Source organism: Papio anubis, chromosome 6, assembly GCF_008728515.1.
Source record: "Papio anubis isolate 15944 chromosome 6, Panubis1.0, whole genome shotgun sequence".
NCBI lineage: Eukaryota > Metazoa > Chordata > Mammalia > Primates > Cercopithecidae > Papio > Papio anubis.
The window spans coordinates 21,739,847-21,762,295 of record NC_044981.1 but is presented as its reverse complement, the minus strand read 5'-3'; the positions used below and the strand labels follow the sequence as shown (position 1 = coordinate 21,762,295).

At 40.4% G+C, this 22,449-nt stretch overlaps 1 long non-coding RNA gene across 23 annotated transcripts in view; it reads right to left on the bottom strand.

Moving 5' to 3' along the window:
- LOC110743051 overlaps positions 1-22,449 on the bottom strand; it is a 553,234-nt gene that overhangs the window by 467,461 nt on the left and 63,324 nt on the right. Inside the window, exon 3 of one of the 23 annotated variants that reach the window (XR_004184210.1) lies at positions 12,555-12,678. The exons of the other annotated variants lie outside the window; for them this stretch is intronic. This is a non-coding gene — a long non-coding RNA (uncharacterized LOC110743051). The remainder of the gene's footprint in view (positions 1-12,554; positions 12,679-22,449) is intronic. 23 annotated transcript variants of the gene reach the window in all.

Here is a 22,449-nt window from a genome sequence, read left to right as displayed (position 1 = left end):
AGTGAGCCAAGATCACGCCACTGCACTCCAGCCTGGGTAACAGAGTGAGACTCCGAGACCTTGAGACTCTGTCTCAAAAAAAAAAAAAAAAAAAAAAAAAATTACCATTTTAACCATTTTTTAAAAAATATCTTCTTTCTTAAACGCAGTCTCTGACAGGGGCTGCATGAAGACATGCATGAGATTTGGCCTTGAGAATATTATAACATTGCATATAATGCTCCTAAGCTTAGATATATGACCCCCAACCAATTTTCCACTACTTCCTGCTGAATGCCTCATTTGAGAAACAGACATTCTCCTAAAACTTCGTCTGCCATTCTCATTCTTTTCATTTTGTGGGTGAATCTCTATTTTACATGATCTACCAAAATTTCCTAGCTGGCATGATTGAAATGAGTTTTTAAAATTTATTCCTGCCTATATATTTTACTGTAGTGAGGAAGTTGGATGGTGTCTAACACCCATTTGGGATCTCACATATTATAATTCTGCTATTAAAATCACAGGAACGATTATACACCACACTATCTACACACAGGGTAAAATGTTGCTTCAGTTAGCACAGACCAAAAATGGCATGCTTACAGTATCACACATTCCCAAACAAAGCATATCAAGCTTTGTACAACTGCCACTGAAATAGCCGCAAGAAAAACAAACACCATTTCAGTGACCTCACACAACCTCATTCTATAAACATTACGAAAACTCCTTTTACACTGATCTGTTTAAAGCAGCAAGACTTAAGGGTTGACTGATAAAGCTTTCATGTGAGTTCAATTACTTTTTTAAAAAACCAAGTGAGTTTTGCTGAACTTATTGGCAGATTAATGTAGGAGAGCTGAGCAGCAAGCTTGCCTTTGTCTGAGGAATGAAGCAAGCCGTGGCTTCAGGTCTGTCGCATGAGACTTCTGACCTGAGAAGAATGTGATCATGGGCCCAGTGAGCTACCACAGATGTTCCCCTATCGCCTTGATATACTGACTCATCACTTGTCTCACTTGGTCCTCAAAAGTAGGTATCATCTTCAAGTATTTGGAACTTTGTAACATATTTGTCCAGTTCTGTGGCATTTCAAGAACCACCTTATTAGCAAACAAAGTCACCCACTGAATGTGTTTAGAATTATAAACACACTACTCCCATGCTTTTCCTACATGAGTGATATCCAAACCGATTCCATCAGAAACACTTTATTCCAGTTATCTACTACACAGTTGGCAATTCCAATATAGGAAGGAATCCTCTAGTTGTCCACATGACAAAACACTGCTAACATGTAAATGTATTGGAGTTCCGCTTCTGTGTATGAAGTATTAAATACAACAGGAGGAGGAGGAGTGTGTGGGAGAAGGAAAAGAGGAGAAAAGAAATAATAACATAGGCTAGGCATGGTGGCTCACACCTGTAATCCCAGGACTTTGGGAGGCCAAAGCGGGTGGATCATCTGAAATCAGGAGTTTGAGACCAGCCTGGCCAACATGGTGAAACCCTGTCTCTACTAAAAATACAAAACATTTTCTCAAAAAGAAAAGAAATAATAAAATAATGCATTTCAAACGCAACCGTAGCATCACATTTAATTGTGAAAGACTAAGTGCTGTGCCGGGTGTGGTGGCTCACGCCTGTAATCCCAACACTTTGGGAGGCTGAGGCGGGTGCATCACCTGAGGTCATGCATCACCTGAGGTCAGGAGCTCGAGACCACCCTGACTAACATGGTGAAACCCCGTCTCTACTAAAAATACAAAAATTAGCTGGACATAGTGACGGGGGCCTATAATCCCAGCTACTCAGGAGGCTAAGGCACGAGCAGGAGAATCACTTGAACACAGGAGGCGGAGGTTGCAGTGAGCCGAGATCGCACTATTGCACTCCAGCCTGGGCAACAGAAGGAGACTCCGTCTCAAAAAAAAAAAAAAAACACTAAGTGCTTTGACTTCAATGTTTGTTCATTAAGAATGACCCATAAAGAAAGGGAGCTAACAAGCCACAAACTTGGACAGAATGTCTAAAGGACATATAAAATGCTACTACCTAGAATTTATAAAGAGCTCCTACAAAAAAGCAAATTACAGCCAGACACAATGGCACATGCCTGTAGTCCGAGCTACTAAGAAGGCTAAGGCAGGAGGATCACTTGAGGCCAAGAACAGACCATCCCGGGCAACATAGTGAGACCTCATCTCAAACAAACAAACAAACAAACAAAAATACAGACCATAGAAGAAGTGACAAATGCAAATATGTATTTGCATACAAATGGCCAGTAATATATGTAAAGATGCACAATCTCATTAAGTATTCAGGAATGCAAATTAAAATCTTATATAAGAAACTATGCTAAACACAATACCAAAGGTAAGTTTGCAAGGATGTTGAATGATAGGAATATTTCACTCATTACTCATGAATGTTTGTCCCAACCACCTTGAAAAACAAGCCAGCACCAACTCAGAAAGTGGAATATATGCATGCCCTGTAATCCAGTTATTCTCTTTGGGAATATTTCCCAGAAAAACACTTGCTCTGTGTACCAGGATACAAGAATGTCCACAGCAGTATTATTTGCAATGACCCAAACTGCAAACTACTTGACTTAGTTTAGCTTCTCTCAGAAGCAGACCCTAGGAGAAAAATTAAGTTTATTTAGAAGGAAAAAAATAAACAAAAAAAAAAAAACTGGTAGGGGTATGGGGAAGTAATACAGGGAAGAAAAGGTAGCCAGTAAAGGGTGCGCCATTAAACCAACTACTGTGAGTCACTGGGGCATCCTCTCATAGAGAAGCTAAGGGAACTGCAATTATCCAAGGGAGCTGTGGTATTTACACCCCAACTCCCCAGAGTCATTGGTTGAGACCTGCCCCCAGGGGCACTCCTGGCTTTCTGTGATGTGCAAGACTTTCTGCAGTTGGGATGCAGAGGAGAGCCCTTAGGCACAGATGCAGATAATGCATCTGGAGGTTGATGAGTGCATCAAGGAAGATCTAAGATACATGGGTGAGGAATTGACAGAATCTGCTACAAAAGAAAACCCACAAGTCCACTGACAGGAAATGGATAAACTGAGCTACATTCATACACAGTAGTACTACACAGCAATGAAAATAAATGTATACAGTTGCACACATCACAAAACATGTAACGTTAATTTTTAAAAAGGCAATAGAAGAAACAATACAGTTTCATGTATATGAAGTTTTAAAACATGCAAAATAAAGTAATTATTAGTTAGGGACACATATATGGTGAAACCATGAAGGAACACAAGCAAATGGAAAACAAAAATGTCAGGATGCTGACTTACGTAAAATATGCTAAGAGAAGGCTGGGCGCAGTGGCTCAAGCCTGTAATCCCAGCACTTTGGGAGGCAGAGACGGGCGGATCATGAGGTCAGGAGATCAAGACCATCCTGGCTAACACGGTGAAACCTCGTCTCTACTAAAAAATACAAAAAACTAGCCCAGCCAAGTGGCGGGCGCCTGTAGTCCCAGCTACTCGGGAGGCTGAGGCGGGAGAAAGGCGTAAACCCGGGAGGCGGAGCTTGCAGTGAGCTGAGATCCGGCCACTGCACTCCAGCCTGGGCGACAGAGCGAGACTCCGTCTCAAAAAAAAAAAAAAAAAACCTAAGAGACTAAACATGTTTGAAATTATCAAAATAACATTTTATTTTGGAGAAATTAACTTTAATTGAAAAGGGAAAAGTTGTATCTGAGGTATAGGTGAGGAGGAAAAACTGAAAGGTAACACAGAATTGATACTGTTCTCAGCTGGATGGCAGATGCATGGGTCGGCATTTTATTGCTGTCTATTTCAGAAATGTATGTACACTTTTTATGCATAAAATATTTCAAAACAGTAAAAGATTGAAAAGATATCAAAACATTCACATAATTTCTCTGAGTGGAAGAATAATGGATTTTCTTTTCTTCTTTTTCCTTTTCTGTATTTTCTGCAATAAATGTACATTTCTTTTATATTAATAAGACAATTTGAAATTAACCATTTCCTCATAAACCCCCCCTTATCTCCCAATTCTAGTTCTACCACCTTATACACATGGTCAATCTAGAAAAACAGGGAAATCAAACAGTTCCTTGATTCCCTGTTGTGGTTATTAACTTATACAGAGATCCCCGGTTTGCTAATTCAGCTGCAAATTTACATTTGCCCACAGGCATTGATGCCAAAAAAAAAAAAAAAAAAACTAGGCCAATTCTAAAATAAATCATCCACTGGGCAATTAAATACTGGATAAAAATTGAAGGGAAGAAAGAATTAGAACTTTATAGGTTAAATCCTATTATAACAAATTTCATATGACAGTTTCTATTCTCTAATGAAAGATTTTAAGTGGAATTCAGGTTATGCCAAACATTGCTTGAAAAGATTGAAATATTTAAAGACTATTAAGAGACTCAATGTGTTAATAACAATCACAATCACAATTTTTATTTTGAAAGACAAATTATACCTGAAAAGGGCGAACAGACTGCATGGTCTACATAACTACTGAATATGGGAAGACCGAAGCTCCAAGATGCTTGAAATAACCAACTTGTGTATTCATCAAATGCCTTGTATATTTTATCAAACCATTAAAAACTAAAATCATTACCGCTGCTCTCAGAGGTTACGTCTATCACACAACTGGTTCCATTATTTGAATATAAATTTATAATCAATATCAATCATCCTATCAATGCTAGAACAGAATAAATGTTCTTCACGGGTTGCAAAAACTTATTATTATAGTCACTACTAGAAAGCGGGTGAATTTGTGACGCTCTACGATGTATTTGTCCATTCTATTAGCAGAATCATGTTTTGATGATGCACTAGTTAATATGTCTTCCTTTGGGACTCCAAAATCATTAAAGTTTATGTATTCATAATCTGAGAGGCCTAAGTGAATAGGCTTGAGGGCCCCAGGAGCACTTAAAAGCTAGTTGGGAAGAAAAGTGCCTGCCCAAATAGCTTTTGCAGAGCAACAGACCGTGAAACTCCTTTGTGAGCTCAGATAAGCTTGGACTGAAGAGGACTCTCATAAACTGCTGCTTACCCAAACTGCAATATCTGCCTCTGCGAGTTTCTAGCCCTGACCCCTGACAGCCCCTTCCATTTAACCTGTTCTTTCAGTGTGACTGTGTATAACAAAGGTTGTGCAGGAATGCCGCATGCCCTACAAGATTTATTTCAATCCAAAATTCTCTTAACAACCAAGCTTGGGGGCTGCAGGTTTTGTACCACAGTGTCTGAAAGAGAAGAGAAAAAAGAAGAGGCCCTCAAATTTTGAGGTATAACAGTATGTACCTCATAACTATATATAGTTTACAAAAGCAGCAAACGTATTATACTAAGAACCTTGATTCAGAAAAATCCGGCAGCCCACGAAGGCTGAAAGATTTAAAAAAAAAAAAAATTGGAGTCAATCACAAAGATAAACAATGTATTTTTTTCTTAAAAAAAAAAAAAATTACTAAACCTCTGAACCATGTATTGTTTTCCGTTTAATAAAAGAAAAATATTTTCTGGTTTTCTAATATGAAAAGCCAACTTCAAAGGAGCTTTATAAGTACCATAAGGTAGTATTGTCACCCAGGCAATTTCAAAAGATCTTTCAAACCACCCTCAGATAACTAATCTGTTACCTGGCAACTCTTATGAGAAAACATCTTTAAAGAGTCCATAAACAATCATTATCTTTAAACAGCATCCCAAAATCTAAAATCCCTGGATAACATAGACTTTTCATTTTTACCTCTCTCAGACTCTACCTCACAACTCCTTCTCTAATTTAAAAAAATAATAATTAAAAAAACTAATGAGAAGAAGTCCTACAACAGATTCTGTAAAAATGCCCCTTGCAAAAATGGGTATAAAATGAATCTATCTTTGAATTTAGAGAAAAGACAGAGGCAATAAAATGATACAAGTTTAAATGAGGAAAAATCTTTACATAATCATTTACTTTTCCATTTTAATTAAACTTGAATTCCAAATGATGCTGTTTATTAACAAGATAATTCTTTATAAGTCACTACTGAGCAGGTTCCATAAGGATTTTATGGTCTGTCAGTATCAAATGGTAAAGAGTAATCTAAGAATTTAGTGAGTCAATAAAATAAAAGGCATTCACAGTACACCCACACGTAACCTGAGAACTCCCTTGAGGACTGGGGGGTTGGTTTCAAGTGACTTTCAACATCACCAATTAAAGCAAAAGCTTCAGTATTAAATATGCCATTTGCACCTCAATCTACTTCATCTCCCTCTCCAACCAACAGACAGCTCCCTGAGTACAGTTGCACAAGTGCCCACTATGTATCTTGAGAGACGAAATTAGAATTTTTACGGCCGGAAAATATTTACAGATCACATAAATACTTATACAGATCACAGAAGTAAAATAAATTTTGAATCACCAAAATGTACTACTTACTGGGGTGCTCTGTTTACCCCAACTAAGCTCTATTGACTACAGTGCTATTTTTTAAGGCCTTCTGGAGTTCCAGGTTCAGACTTTTACTAAAACACAATGTAAGGATTACAGATTTCCAGTGTCCTAAAATCAGTGTCCTCTTTAGGTTAAGTGTAAATGAGTGAGTATGTGTGGGTGAGGAGAAAAGGTTTGAGAAGATGTTGAAGAGGAGACAGAGTATCTTGAAAGGAAATTCCTCTTAACCCAGTATGGGATTTCTGGAAATTCAGGACACATCAGTGTAATATGAAGTATTACTTAAGTAAGAAGGTGCATGAAAACACTTACGTTAGAATTCTCTGTATTCTTGAATAAAATATAAGATGGCAGAAATCTAACAATGTGAGAATGATAATCCAATTTTCAGCATTGCAATGCTGGGTCATGTTTTACTTTTTCTAGCAATATCTTATTTTAATTCAATATTTACAAGAAAGGAAAAGTAACATAACTCGAAAGTCCAATGTTATACTGGAAAACATTTCCGTCAAATAGGAAAATAACTCTGCACATGGCTGTTTCTCCTCTGAAATTACATTGATATCGACCTCCCCTCTTCTATAGAGGAACTTTACCATGAAAGGCCAGGGTTACATTCAGCGAATACGTGACTAATTCCCACTGCATTAGCTTTAATGCAACTGCCACAACCATTTACACTCACAACCATTTACACTAACACCCTTTTACACAACTGCTATGACTTTTGCTAAAAACTCAGCTGTTACATCTACATTTTTTACAAGATAATAATGTATCTGGTAGAGCCACCAAGGGCCGTGACAAAAACACCAAATGTAGAGAGCCTTGAGAGTTGAATAAGCCCATTGTCTGTTTTCAAACAAGAGGGCTGTATTCATGTTGAAACCAGAGTATAAAAAGTAGATTAGAACAAAGCCTTAAAATCAGAAACAAGTCAAAAGTAGCTGAAAACCCACTCACATGTTTTAAACTACAATTTCTATGCTTGGCATTGTTTTGTATATTTCCCCTACAAAATAAACATGTGGAGATGATAGAAATTTATGAGGGCATCACTTTGATAGAAGAGGTACTTTTTTTCTTTTTTCAATTTATCTTGAATATTTAAAATACCTTTTGGGGGAGAAGAATATCCTTACCATTTTAAAAACATATAAAGTGAGCTGGAGATCTGTCAACTTATTAAGGACTTGATTTTATGCTTCAGTCAAAGATATGTTACATTAGAGAAAAAATATTATTTTATATTTATATCTCTCTGTACTGTTCATTAACAAGCAGTTTCATGTAAATTACCTTAATCTTCATAACAACCCTGTGAGGTAGCTATGGTTGGTTCATAGGTGGATTAAAACCCTGCGTCTCAGTGTAGAAGACATTTGTCACGTTTTCCCCCTGGCTAGCACCTTTTGAATACCCTTGGTGTAGCTGGATAATTTTCAGCTAATAGGTCCCACTTTCCAATTAAAGAACTCAGAAAACTTCGTTCTCCAGTCTCCTTTGCAGCTAGGGTGACTTCAGTACCACCAATTAGATTCACTGTTGCACAACGTGGATTCACATGCAGGCAACTTGCAGGACGAAGATACATACCGGGATGGATTTGACGTGGTTTTACAAGTAAGGATGGCAGTCGTGGTATCCAGCTTAGGGGACCAGTGATGGTTGCAAGGCCGCCTTCTCTGAGCAGGCAGATTTCCTGGCAGCACTAGAAACCACAGCATCCGGCGCGAAGGAGGGCAGATCACTTGTGGTCAGGAGTTCGAAACTAGCCTGGCCAACATGGTGAAACCCTGCTTCTACTAAAAATACAAAAAATTAGCTGGGCGTGGTGGTGGGCGCCTGTAATCCCAACTACTCAGGAGGCTGAGGCAGGAGAATCACTTGAATCTGGGAGGCAGAGGTTGCAGTGAGCCGAGGTAGCGCCACTGTACTCCAGCCTAGGTGACAGACCAAGATTCCATCTCAAAAAAGAAAAAAAAAAAACAGAAAAAAACCACAAAAATCCAGGGCTCAAGGCCCCAGCACAGGTGGTGACAGTTTCCTCTTTAGGCCAGTTCCTTGCCATGGTTTTGAAAATTGTTTCTGAAACATTTAGCCATGTACCTAGTTCTTCAGCCCTCCCAAGGCAACCACAAGCTTCTCCATATCCTCTCAATAAATTCCATTTCTGCTTAACCAGAGTCCATTTCTGTGGCTTACAATTAGGGCCTAATTCAAACATTTACTGAGGTTGTCGCACAATATTCATTCTCTTTGGGAAGTCTTCTCTGGGCAAGCAAGCTTTAGGCTAAGTCCAAAGGGATGCATAAGACTCAACCAAGCCAAGGTTGAGGTGTTGAGGTGGGGAAAGGGGAATGATATTGTAGGCAGAGGGCCAGGCAGTGCAAAGGCCCTGTGGTGGAAAAGATGAACACTCAGTCTTGAGCATAGTGAATGGCATGGGGGAGAACTTAATGAAATGAGGCAAAGAGGTGGGCAGAGGCCAGCATACAAGGGCATGGTCACACATGTTTCACCTCTAGGCCTGCAGGTCAGAAAAGAAAATTTCTTTATTAAGCCAAAATAAAAGTAGACATGAGCAACACACATTTGAAATTCAACCCTGAGAAGTTTCAGAGTAAGAAAGACCAATACCCCAACTACTGGGTAGGGTTCCGCACATGTAAAGATAGTGATAATGTTGATAATGTTTCCCCTATATGCTTTTTTTTTTTTTTTTTTTAGACAGGGTCTCACTGTGTTGCTCAGGCTGGAGTTCAGTGGTGGGATCTCAGCTCATTGCAACCTCCACCTCCTGGGCTCAAGCAATCCTCTCACCTCAGCCTCCCTGGTAGCTGGGACTACAGGCCCATACCACCACACCTGGCTAATTTTATATCCTTTCTTACACACACAGAAACATTCCCATGTTATTCAAGTATTCAAGTAATAGTCCAGCTGTAAAAGTCTATCGGACGGCATAGTGGATGTGGACTGAGGAAACCTAGGTCTGAGAACTTAAGCAAAACTTACTAAATCCATAATCTTAGAAAAATTACATGCATTAGGCCAGGTGCAGTGGCTCACGCCTGTAATCCCAGCACTTTGGGAGGCCGAGGCGGGTGGATCACGAGATCAGGAGATCGAGACCATCCTGGCTAACATGGTGAAACCTCATCTCTACCAAAAATACAAAAAAAAAAAAAATTAGCCAGGCATGGTGGCAGGCACCTGTAGTCCTAGCTACTTGGGAGAATGAGGCAGGAGAATTGCGTGAACCCGGGAGGCGGAACTTGCAGTGAGCTGAGATCGCGCCACTGCACTCCAGCCTGGGTGACAGAGCAAGACTCCGTCTCAAAAAAAAAAAAGAAAAAAAAAAATCAGGTGCATTATCTGGGCATGTTGCCCAAATCAGTAAGATAGAGAAGCATCTGCTGCCCTCCATACCTCATAGAATTTTAAGGCTCACATGAGCCAGGAGATGTGCAAGCTCTATATATTAGGTATTATTAGTAAGGAGTAATTGTGATGGTGATAATAGCTATTAGGAAATGTCACTGGGCATGGTGGCTCATGCCTGTAATCCTAGCACTTTGGAAGGCCAAGGCAGGAGGCTCTATTAATCCCAGGAGTTCAAGACCAGCCTGGGCAACAGAGAAGACCCTGTCTCTACAAAAAATAAAAACTAAAAAAATTAGCCAGGCATGGTGATACACATCTGTGGTGTTACCTACTCGGACCCTGAGGCGGTAGGATCGCTTGAGCCCAGGAGGAAGAGGTTGCAATAAGCCATGACCGTGCCACTGCAGTCCAGCCTGGGTGACAGAGCGAGGCCTTGTCTCAAAAAAAAATTTAAAAATTTGACCAAATGCAAAGTACTTTGGGATGGTTTATCTTTTCATTTCTAAACTATTTAGTGGAAGTTTCTATGTGGAATTTTTGGCTGCCATGGTTTTGACCTCAAAAAAACTCACAATCTAGAAGACACAAACAAGTATATTGCAGTATTATAAATGGTAATAACAGATAAACCACCATTTTCAGAACACATACTTTGTCTTACTCATCTTTGTATCTCTAGTATCTAGGTGGCAGTACCTTAGAGATAGTAAGCAAGATATTGTCTTTGCCTGCATCTAGTTAAGTCATTCCCCAATTTGAATGTTAAAGATAATTAAACAAATCACGAAGTGAATTCTTAGAAACCAATCTTGTTGCCGGGTGTGGTGCCTCACCCTGTAATCCCAGCACTTTAGGAGGCCGAGGCGGGTGGATCACAAGGGTCAGGAATTCAAGATCAGCCTGGCCAACATGGTGAAACCCTGCCTCTACTAAAAACTACAAAAATTAGCTGGGCGTGGTGGCACGCACCTGTGGTTCCGGCTACACGGGAGGGTGAGGCAGAAGAATCGCTTGAACCCGGGAAGCGGAGGTTGCAGTGAGCCAAGATCGTGTCACTGCACTCCAGCCTGGGCAATAGGGCGAGGCTTGGTCTCAAAAAAAAAAAGAAAACAAAACAAACTAGTTTGGCCAACTATGCAGCCAAATCCATGATAACCAAGTTTTAAAGATTTCATTTAATCTTCAGCATATTTCACCACAGAACAGTATAGAGATGGTGGATTTATTATAAAAATATTTGGCCCCTGGCCAGGCGCAGTGGCTCACGCCAGTAATCCCAGCACTTTGGGAGACCAAGGCGAGTGGATCACGAGGTCAGGTGATCGTGACCATCCTGGCTAACACGGTGAAACCCCATCTCTACTAAAAATACAAAAAATTAACCGGGTGTGGTGGCGGGCACCTGTAGTCCCAGCTACTCCAGAGGCTAAGGCAGGTGAATCACTTGAACCTGGGAGGTGGAGGTTGCAGTGAGCCAAGATTGCACCACTTCCCTCTAGCCTGGGCTACAGAGCGAGACTCCATCTCAAAAAATAAAAATAAAAAATATATATATTTGGCCGAGCTCAGTGGCTCACGCCTGTAATTCTAGAACTTTGGGAAGCCGAGGCAGGCGGATCACCTGCGGTCAGGAGTTTGAGACCAGCCTGGCAAACATGGTGGAACCTTGTCTCTACTAAAAATACAAAAATTAGCCGGGCGTGGTGGCAGGCGCCTGTAATTCCAGCTACTCGGGAGGCTGAGGCAGGAGAGTCGCTTGAACTGGGGAGGCAGAGGTTGCAGTGAGCCAAGACTGTGTCACTGCACTCCAGCCTAGGCAACAGAATGAGACTCTGTTTTGTTTTGTTTTTTGTTTTTTATTTCAAATTCAAGCCAGGTGTGGTGGCCCACACCTGTAATCCAAGCACTCTGGGAGACCAAGACAGGAGGATCACTTAAGCCTAGGAGTTCAAGACCAGCCTAGGCAACACAGTGAAATCCTATCTCCACAAAAAATACCGAAAAATTAGCCAGGGGTAGTGGTGTGCGCCTGCAGTCCCAGCTACTCAGGAGGCTGAGGTGGGAGGATTGCTTGAGCCCAGGAGGTCGAAGCTGCAGGGAGCCGTGATGGAGCGTCTGCACTGAGGCCTGGCCAACAGAGTGAGATCCTGTCTCAAATAAATAAATAAATAAATATTCAAAAGAAACTGCTTCTGGCCAGGCACAGTGGCTCACACCTGTAATCCCAACACTTTGGGAGGCCAAGGTGGGCGGATCACCTGAGATCGGGAGTTTAAGAACACCCTGACCAACATGGAGAAACCCCATCACTACTAAAAATACAAAATTAGCCGGGCGTGGTGGCGCATGCCTGTAACCCCAACTACTGGGAAGGCTGAGGCAGGAGAATCACTTGAACCCAGGAGGCGTAGGCTGCGTTGAGCCTAGATTGTGCCATTGTACTCCAGCCTGCGTGGGCAACAAGAGTGAAACTGTCTAAAAGAAGAAAAAGAAAGAAAAAGAAAAGAAAGAAGGAAGGAAGGAAAGAAAGAAACTGCTTCTTTTGCCCTCTGTGTCTTCACTAATAGACGCGGACTACATTACAAACCCCAACAGCAATAACCGAGATTCACCAGCTTTAGAGGGAAACACCAGAGATAAGCCTAAGCCATCCCTACTGCGCATGAAAACCCATCGCCTTCAGAAAAAATAGTAGCAACTTACATGGCATTCCACAGCCCACCTCAGAAGCACATCCCAATGTTTCACAACTCTCGCAGTCAGACTGTGAGGAAAGCATTTTTGAGTGGAAGTCAGAGGTGGGCATGGGTTTCCAAATAGCAAGAGTCTGTAAGTTAAAAGAGAATGTTCAGTCACTGCTTGAAAGTGGAAGTAAAAGGGACTATTAAGAAATGACAGCAAAACTAAGACTTACTGTCAAGAAAGAGAAGCAATTCCAAGAACTGTTTAATCCATTAAACTGATGCCCAACTATCCAAGTATATTCAGGACTTAATTTGATCGTGCCCTGATCTGCCTTTACATTTTAATTAAGATTAGCTGAGCATGTAAATGAGTTTTGAGCATAATATCTTAGGGTGAACAAAACTAAAAAGAATGGAAATAAGTCCATCCGAGAAGGAAATGCGGGGAAAGGCAATCCTTGGGGACCCTTTGATCCTCAAGGTGAGGGCACCAGACAGATGACGAAGGTGGTAGCATTAAGAACTCAGCTGGAAGCGCTTTTCCATTTAGGTTCTTCCTTGGAAGGGCGCCCATTCATGACAAAGACAAGGAAATGCAGTAAGTGTGAGTAGAACTTAATATAAACAGTGAGCACTTTCTCAATTCTAAACTGCAGGCCTCCTAAATCCACATCCTGGTATTATGCCTTTAAAAAATGAAAAACCTAGCGATACAGTCTTAGCTCATAGTTAACTTGTTATCTAGGATATTCCTATGTTACATTTTTGCCTTACTTACATAAAGCCTGTCATTCAACACTTTATAATCTTTTAATTCATTTTCTTCTCCGTTTACTCTGTCCTTCACTTTTCCTTGTATATTGTATTTATGTAAATGTATGTATGTATAAAATTACTATATGTATATACATGCAGTCTAAAACTAAATCTTATTCTACTGATCTAAAATTAACTGAAAACATTAAGTAACAGATCTGCAAATTACTGAACTGAAATTTTTTTATGACTTCTGTGTCTAAACTTTCACAATTACAATTGTTTTCAAACTTTAAATATCCTTAATTTTCCAGGATTTCTTCCAAAATCATTATTTCCTGCCATCAAAATAGTTTTAAGTTTCATGAAACATCCATGTACACACAGGCTTTTTTATCTGCTAATCAACATCATCCATAGGCCATTTGTTTCTAAAGATAACTTCAGTTAAAATTTATCTTATTCATCAGTTTAGGTGGCAGAGCTCAGACATGATGCTGAGCCCCAGCTCTGCAATCTGCACAGAAATGATTTTATACCCATACAATTGCTTCCTGCCAGAGGACTACGGGAGTGCAGCCTTGGGAATTTAAATGACCGATTTACCCAGGGAAAGAAAGTTTATTTTTAGTAAGTGGGGAAAAAAAATGTTGATTTAATTTATTTTACTGCCTGTGAATCTCCTTTGGAAAGGAGAAGCAGAGTTTGATTAATTAGATTAGCAAATGCAGTAAGTTGTTTATTCACTTGGGTGAATCAATGTTTCCCTGAATTTAGTTTAGCTTTATTTTATGCTTTCAAACCCATCCAGTAGGTAAGATGGTGAAAGCCAAAAGCCTTTCTCTCCCACAGCTCCTTGGAATATCTTTTCACATGTTAATTTGATCTTTTTGTGATTGGAGGCAGACACATTTCACAGCGCCTCCTTCTCCCCTCCCCACACTCCACTCCAGCATATGGGTAACACACATATAGATGATAGAAAATTATAGATGATAGAAAATTGACTACAAGACTCTATTTCCATTTTTTATGCCTCCTAGTTTTTAGTATTTTTCCTTTCCTGCTGACTTTCATTGTAAATTATATTTCTACCCGGTATTAAAATTCAAAAGGAAATAAAGAGCTTTCTCTGCTGTTAATGACAGTGTATTTTAAGATGATTAGGAAAGAATTATTAGAACAAATTGCTTTATTTTTTTAAAAAAAGCTGCTAAATTTCTCAAATGTTTGCTAGTTTTTCTTTCTTCATTTTCTTAATGACCTGTCTTTCTAAGGAAGTTCCCTTCATGTGACTTGCTACACAAAATCATTCCTGATTCATTTGTTACTGAGATTTACCGGAGTACAGCTGTTCAAACAAAGTACTTGTCTACGAAAGCCTGGGAAGATTGGGAATGATAATCAAATTAAAATTCCAGCTCTACATTCTTTTATTGGAGTGCAGACAATTGTGATATTTTGTATTTAAAATGCATTAAAATAAAAAGGGCAGAGCTCTGCAGCATCATAGACTACCTTTTTCCATTAATGACCTGGATGACACATTAAGAAGGAGAAAAACTTATTAATTCAGCAAGAAATCAAATGTCCTTTTGTAGGAGATATTTTTTTTTTCTCAACTTAAAAGAAAAAATTGAAGATCCAAGAGAATGGGGGCTTGAGAGTTTTAGCAGTTGGGGACCACTGGAGATTATTTGACTCAAAGTGATAGGTATAAGTGCTGGTGGCCTGGACACAAGAGACTTGGGTGACTTCTCCTACACATTAGACACCATTGATTTTCAACTAAAGGTAGAACTGGAAGTGCTTTTATTCAAAGGCTGCAAAAATCACCTTCTCCAAGGAAGTTTAACATCTCTAGTTTTCTGAAAATGAAACAAGATTACAGGATCACAGTCTCCCGTGAGCTAATGAGGCATCTGCAACCAGCCTTGAAATTTGAAAGGAGAGAGAGAAAAATCAAAATTGGAGTGCATTCACCCTTCTGAATGTATTTCTTTCCTCCCTGCAAAGCATCTGTATCCTGGCTGAGCTGGCAGACAATTTAAAGGTTTCTTAGATCAAACAGTTTTAATATTTTTTTTGAATTACACTGAAAATAATACCCACCCCCAGAGACAAGCATCGTGTTTGCACAAGGAACAGCGTCCCCTTCTTACCAGTTCCCCAAGACCCCCACCTCCAGGCAGTCACCAAGTCCTATCTAGAATCCACCTCCTAAAAAGCTCTGGACTCCAGTCACTTTCCGCATTCCTACAGCCACTCCCCTAATTAGGGCTACTATTATCTCCCCACTGGATTACTGCATAAACTTCCTAACTAGTCTACCGGTCTTCCAGTTTGCCTCACCCCTTCCATTCTTCACACACCAGCTACACAGATCGTTCTAGGAAAGTCAGTCTCCTATTGGAATTAGGACAAATTCCAAACACCTTTACGGAGCTCAAAGTATGGTCAGGATTTATACAATGCTCCAGCCCCATTTCTCTGCTTCCACCTCACACTCCACACTACAGCCAAGCTAAACTGCTTTTATTCCCTCCCAACACCTCCCACCTCCGACCACCACACGCACACAGTGGGCTTTGGCACATGACCTTGTGAATGCTCCAGATGCCCCCCACCCCAATCCTAACCCATCCTCCCCCTTTTCCATCCTTTGACCCACTCTTGTTTTCATCAAGTCTCTGCTTACACATGACATTCTCCCAGAAGCCTTTCCTCTAAGTCTGGGTTAGATAACCCCTGCTCACTCTCCCAAGGCACCTTATATTTACTCATTCAAATGATGTATCATGCTACACTGCAATGCTATTATTATTTGTCAATAGCCCCCTAGTATGGAAACTCCATGAAGACAAGGATGTGGCCTGCAGTGTTCAGCATCAAACTCCCAACGCCAGTGCCTAACATCGTGCCTGGTACTTTGTAAGTGTCCAGAATAAATCTCTATTGAATGAATAAAATTAATTAATTAATGACAAAGTTTTCACTCAAACAGACTCTGAAGTCTCTGTGGCAAGTGTTCTTCTGGAAATGAGCTGGAAGGAAGGTCTCCTTTTTTAAGGTTTCCTAAAATTTAACCTAGCACATAGAAGGTATTTGACACATATTTGTTATTTATCCTGTTTGTTACTGAATTGAGAAACAAACAGGATTAACAATGCTACTAGGTATATAAAAATATAAAGTTTTTTTGTTGTTTTTTTTTTTTTTGTATTAAAACTGCTTGTCAGACATTGAATGGGGGCCAGAACATGTAAATCCAGTTATACAGGTTATACGGGTTATACGAGTGCTGGGTCTGAGTAGTCCTTACCCCACTGAGTGCTAAGTGCTAAGTGACCTGGATTCAGTATGTTAATCGTTTGCTGTTACTCCTATTTTATTTACACTACAAGCCACTACTCTTCTGAGATCAGCCCCACATGGAAAGGAGATTGCACCATTAGTTTGACTCAGATTTCCAAGTCAAAATACGATAACGAGAAAAACTTCAAGTTCAACCCTATTTCTCTTAATTCCAAGCAAATAGATAAACCAATATCCAAGAGAATCTTGCCACCTTGTACAATAATGATCCTGTGCACATCTAGCAGTCACCCTGGCCCACACTGGACTTTGTGTGTTTAGACTTCCTTTATAATTTGAAGAACAAGGGTGATAACACAGCTCCTATAGCCAATTCCAGTCCCTGTTTACTATTTGCCCAAGGCTCCTCCCTCAGCTAGACCTGAGATCTGGATTGAGATATTTACTACAAAACAAACCAGTAGTTAGAACCTTCTTTCACTCTCAAAAACACCTTGTACCTACAAAAAAAAAAAAAAAATTACCCTATGGAAGGTTAAGAGCACCTACAGCGTCTCCACCCCGCCCTTGTCCATCCTCATCTCCAGTTGTTCCCTGGCCTTTGTATCTCATGCCCCAGGCACACTACTTAGGGATCTCCACACCTTCCTCTGTGCTCTGCACACACTCTTTTCTATGCTTGGAATGTCACCACTCCAGTCTCACTGGCACTCATTGCCTAGCACTCTCTACTGATACTTTTCTTTTCTTTTCTTTTTATTTTTTTGAGGCAATGTCTTACTCTGTTGCCTAGGCTGGAGTGCAGTGCTCACTGTAACCTGGACCCCCCGGGATCAGCCAATCCTTCTGCCTCAACCTCCCAAGTTGTTGGGACTACAGGCACATGCCACCATGTCCAGCTAATTTTTTAACTAATTAATTAATTAATTTTGTAGAGAATGGGGTCTCACTGTATTTCCGAGGCTGGTCTTGAACTCCTGGACTCTCAACTCATACTTAAGGCCCCTCTCCCTGCACCCAAGCCAAATCAATCAGTTCCTCCTTTGTCCCTCCCTTCCTTACCTCTCTCTCACTTAACACATTAGAGATTGTAACTACTGCTCATGCATCTAGCTCCCCTAACAAGCTGAGAACTACCTACAAGCAAAAAATACATTTTTTTCTTGTTTATTTCCTCAGTGCATAAAATCACACCTAGCACATGTTAATCAATGAATGGTTATTTAATGAATGGCCCTACCTTATCCCTGCCCACAGCTGAGACGATACATTAAAATTACCAGAACCTGACTATAATTCCATTCGCCATGGTTCTATACATCATTGAAACCAAAAATGCAAGTACTACAATTTACTTGCTGTGTACACTAGGGTAAATTACAAAACTGATTGTCCTAACGACAAGGAAATGGTTCAGCCTCTGACCGCATAATATTGAATCATTGTTCCAACTTGATCAGTATTAGAGACAATCCAAAGAGAATTTAAATTTAGAGATTTTCAGGGGCACGCCCTACCTGGCCTTTTTAACATTTGCTCAGCAACCATTTGTTGAGCACCAGCAATACGTGTGTAGCTTTCCATGGTAGGCAAGGACTACTAAATTGTGTTAGAAAAGATCCCTGACCTTAAATGAAGGTCCCTTTCAGTCTAGTAAAGGAACGAAAGCAATTACTTAATGCATGTCACGTGAGTGGTAGAAACAGGGGATTACTGTTTCTACCCTCTTGGGATTTACAAGAGGATGACGGCAGGTGGCCTTTCACTATATATTGCTAGTAGGATGGTAAATGTAGTCTAAGGTGACCATTTTGGCTCCTTTTAGGCCAAGGTTTGCACCGTTTGTTTAGCTGCAGGTCTCTCAGTAACAATGCAGGAGCTGGGGAGTTAAGATGCCTCTACCTCGAAGGAGAAAGGAGGGCAGGGAGACTTCTCAACTCTTCCAGGCTTTCCCCATCACGTTAGGTGGTTTAAGACTGAGTGCCTTGCAGGGGAAAGTTTAAATCTCGCAAGCTTCGGCTGGGCGCGGTGGATCACACCTGTAGTCCCAGAACCTTGGGAGGCCGAGGCGGGCGGATCATGAGGTCAGGAGTTTAAGACCAGCCTGGCCAAGATGGTGAAACTCCATCTCTACTAAAAATACAAAAATTAGCCGGGGGTGGTGGTGGGCGCCTGTAATCCCAGCTACTCAGGTGGCTGAGGCAGAGAATTGCTTGAATCTGGGAGGCGGAGATTGCAGTGAGCCGAGATCACACCACTGCACTCCAGCCTGGCAACAGCAATATTCCATCTCAAAAAAGAAAAAAAAAAAAAACTAACAAGCTTCAAGATGAAGCTCTGGCCCAGAACTCATCTCCTCCCAAGTCTCTAATGAGGACTGGCCTCTTCCACTCTCACAACCAATTACTGACTCCCAGGTATGAACTCCCAGATCACACACCACTAGGACATAGTCCCTGCCTTTAAGGTCTAGTGTAACTGCAAATATTTACCACCATTTGTCTTCACTGCATTTGTTATTGTATGTTCCAAGTTTTTAAAAAACCACTAAAGCCATTAATTATGCTTTCTAATATTTCTCTAGCCCCATTTCCCTCCAATCAAAAATCTCCATAATATCCTCAAACTCATGTTATCTGTCTCCCTTATACAGGGTATGGCCCGTGGTTTGCAAAGGATTTATTTTCTCTTACACTTGAAATGTAGAAATTTCCCACTAAGTCATACAACTTCAAACATCCACCTTTCTCTGGAGACTAAACAAATAATCACCACCCAAAGCCAAGTATATCCAAAATGGCCTGTGATATTTCAGAACAAATGATTCATAAACAGGAGTTCAAGGATGAATCCACCATTTGGAATTTTATGAAAAAAATCTAATGTGCAAGTGAATATATATGGGTGTGTTTTTTTTTCCTTTTGGGGTAACATTCTATTGCTTTCAAGAAATTTTCAGAAGGGGCTGTGAGACAGACACACACACACACACACACAGAAACACACAGATCTAAATGAAATCCTAATTTTAGTGAAACATTTTTGTACACAAATGTGACACAATTTCTATTTGTCTAATAAAACCTGTTAAATGTTTCAAAATATTTTACCACATCTTTTAACTTAAAATATGATTAAAAAGTCTACCTTGCCAGACCAGTGCAAGAAGCACAATGACCACAGGAGAAGTAGCAAAGAAAGAGAAAAAAACACCTCCAAATATTTTATGCCTGGAAAACTTGAATCATGAAAAAGATAAGAATAAAGAAGTAGGTCATTGTGACTTGACATTCAGAAATAAGCAGCAACATTTTATTCTCACTGACCTGTAAGTCACCCTCCAGCTCTGAATTTCATCACTACCTTACAAAAGGTCCCTGAACTACCTCAGCATGGCATCTGCTATATAATCTTCTAAAACTAACACTGGGAAACAATTTTTTTTTTTTTTTTTTTTTTTTTTGAGACAGAGTCTTACTCTGTCGCCCAGGCTAGAATGCAGTGGCGTGATCTCAGCTCATTGCAACCTCCACCTCCCTGGTTCAAGTGATTCTCCTGCCTCGGCCTCCCAAGTAGCTGGGATTAAAGGCACCCACCACCACGCCCAGCTAATTTTTGTATTTTTAGTAGAGACAAGATTTCACTATGTTGAACAGGCTGCTCTCAAACTCCTGACCTCAAGTGATCCATACCCGCCTCAGCCTCCCAAAGTGCTGAGATTACAGGTGTGAGCAACCACGGCCGGCCGGGAAACAACTTTAAGAACATAATAACTACACTTAATTCCAAAAATTAATAAGGAGAATGTACGCTTAACAATAATGTGGTATGAGAGTCTGTGGAAAGAGGTCCTTGGGTTTGTTTTAAATGAATTGAATATATAAGGCTACCACAGACCTTTACCTACAATATAATTTATATGGTAGCTGGGCGCGGTGGCTCACACCTGTAATCCCAGCACTTTGGAAGGCCGAGGTGGGCGGATCACCTGAGATCAGGAGTTCGAGACCAGCCTGACCAACATGGAGAAACCCCATCTCTACCAAAAATACAAAAATTAGCCGGGCCTGGTGATGCATGCCTGTAATCCCAGCTACTCGGGAGGCTGAGGCAGGAGAGTCACTTGAACCCGGGAGGCGGAGGTTGTGGTGAGCTGAGATCGTGCCACTGCACTCCAGCCTGGGCAACAAGAGTGAAACTCCGTCTCAAATAAAATAAAATAAAATTTATATGGTGTAGATTGTCTCAAAAGAGGAATTTGTATGTAGAGAGCCCATTTTAAATGTGTCCTGCATTTTTATCTGATACTATAGCTACTGGGGATTTATTTGCTTTCATCGTTAGTTACCTGACATCCTTTCTGCATGAATCCACATGAAAAAGTATCTCTTCTGGTTCTGTTATTTGCTGCTGCAGTTTCCATCTGTAGTGCTAAGATCCATCCCTTATTTTATCTTGGACACCAAGCAAGCTTCTTTTCTTCACACTCTAGTCTCTTCTCAACAGCTTCACAAGGGAATCTCTGGGTTGCTTCAAACGCATCTAACACTTCTTTCCAATTATTTATGTTGGTGACAAACTCTTTCTCACCAACTGTCTAGGGTCACTCAGAGGTACTTGATTTGAAAAAGCATTCGGTTTCCTATCCAATATTTTGGTACCTCTCCAGCTCCCCACTTCAGCTCTGCCGATGTTAGCACATTGTTGAACAGAACTTGCCTCTTCCATCTTATCTGAGATTGGCTGTAACATCCATATGCTGAGTTGCTTCCACATTGGTTCTCATATCTGAAGATGATTAATATTAGCAACAACCCTTAAAAAAAAAAACCCCGTTGCTTCTTAAAAACCCTGAACACTTACATCACAGAAAGGACCCAATCCCAGATCTGCCACTTACTATCAGTGAGACATTCAAGCAGGTCTCTTAACCTCCTCCCTGAACTTCTTTTTCCTTTCTGTAAAATGGGGAGAATACCACCTTCCTCACTACGTTTTGAGCATTACATAGGTTCGTGCATGTGAAAGGTTTAGCATAGACACTGGCTGCCCCAAAGCTAGTGCTCATAAGTGTTAGGTACTTATTTATTCTGAGAGCAAAGTCTTAATTATCTGTGGATAGAGAGGTGAACATTAGCATGAAATTGTGCTTTTTTTTTTTTAGGGGAATGGAAACAATTTGCATTTTAAGAGCAAGCAGGCATTTTTATTTAAAAATATCAAGGGCATATTGCTACAAGCTCCTGCTCTGCAGGGACACTGAACCCTTCTAAGTTCTTTCCTTTTCCCAATTTTGTTTTTTCCTCCTCCCTGTGAATGAAAACAGCACATAGAGAAAGGCTTTGTAAATGCTATAGCAAGACGACCATTTATAAGGACTCTAGATAAAGTCCTAGGGCAAACTGGTTGCTACATCTAACCCCTTGAACAGGCTGACAAAAGATTTAAATTGTAGCAGCCATGTGAGAAACACACATGTGGTTTTAAAATATTTGAATTCCATTGTGCAGTTGTTGGTAAAACCCACGCAGACCAAGGAAGATGACACATTCAATAGAACACATGGGCCTCCGTTGTGTCTGCGACCCCTCCAGGTATTTTAAGCACCAGAACCAAAGTACAGAAATAAAAACCAACAAAAGCCCAGTATCTGTCCATGCCTGGTCTTACCAAAAAAAAATTTGTTTTTTTAAAAAATAAGTCTCTTATGAGATGACTGTGGACTTATTTAGCCCATTCAGCAGGATTTTTTACTAAGCTACAATGCAAAAGATTTATTTTGTCATTGTCCAACACAAACAATTGAGGAAACTCAGCCTAGTGCAAAATCCCCGGGAGAAACA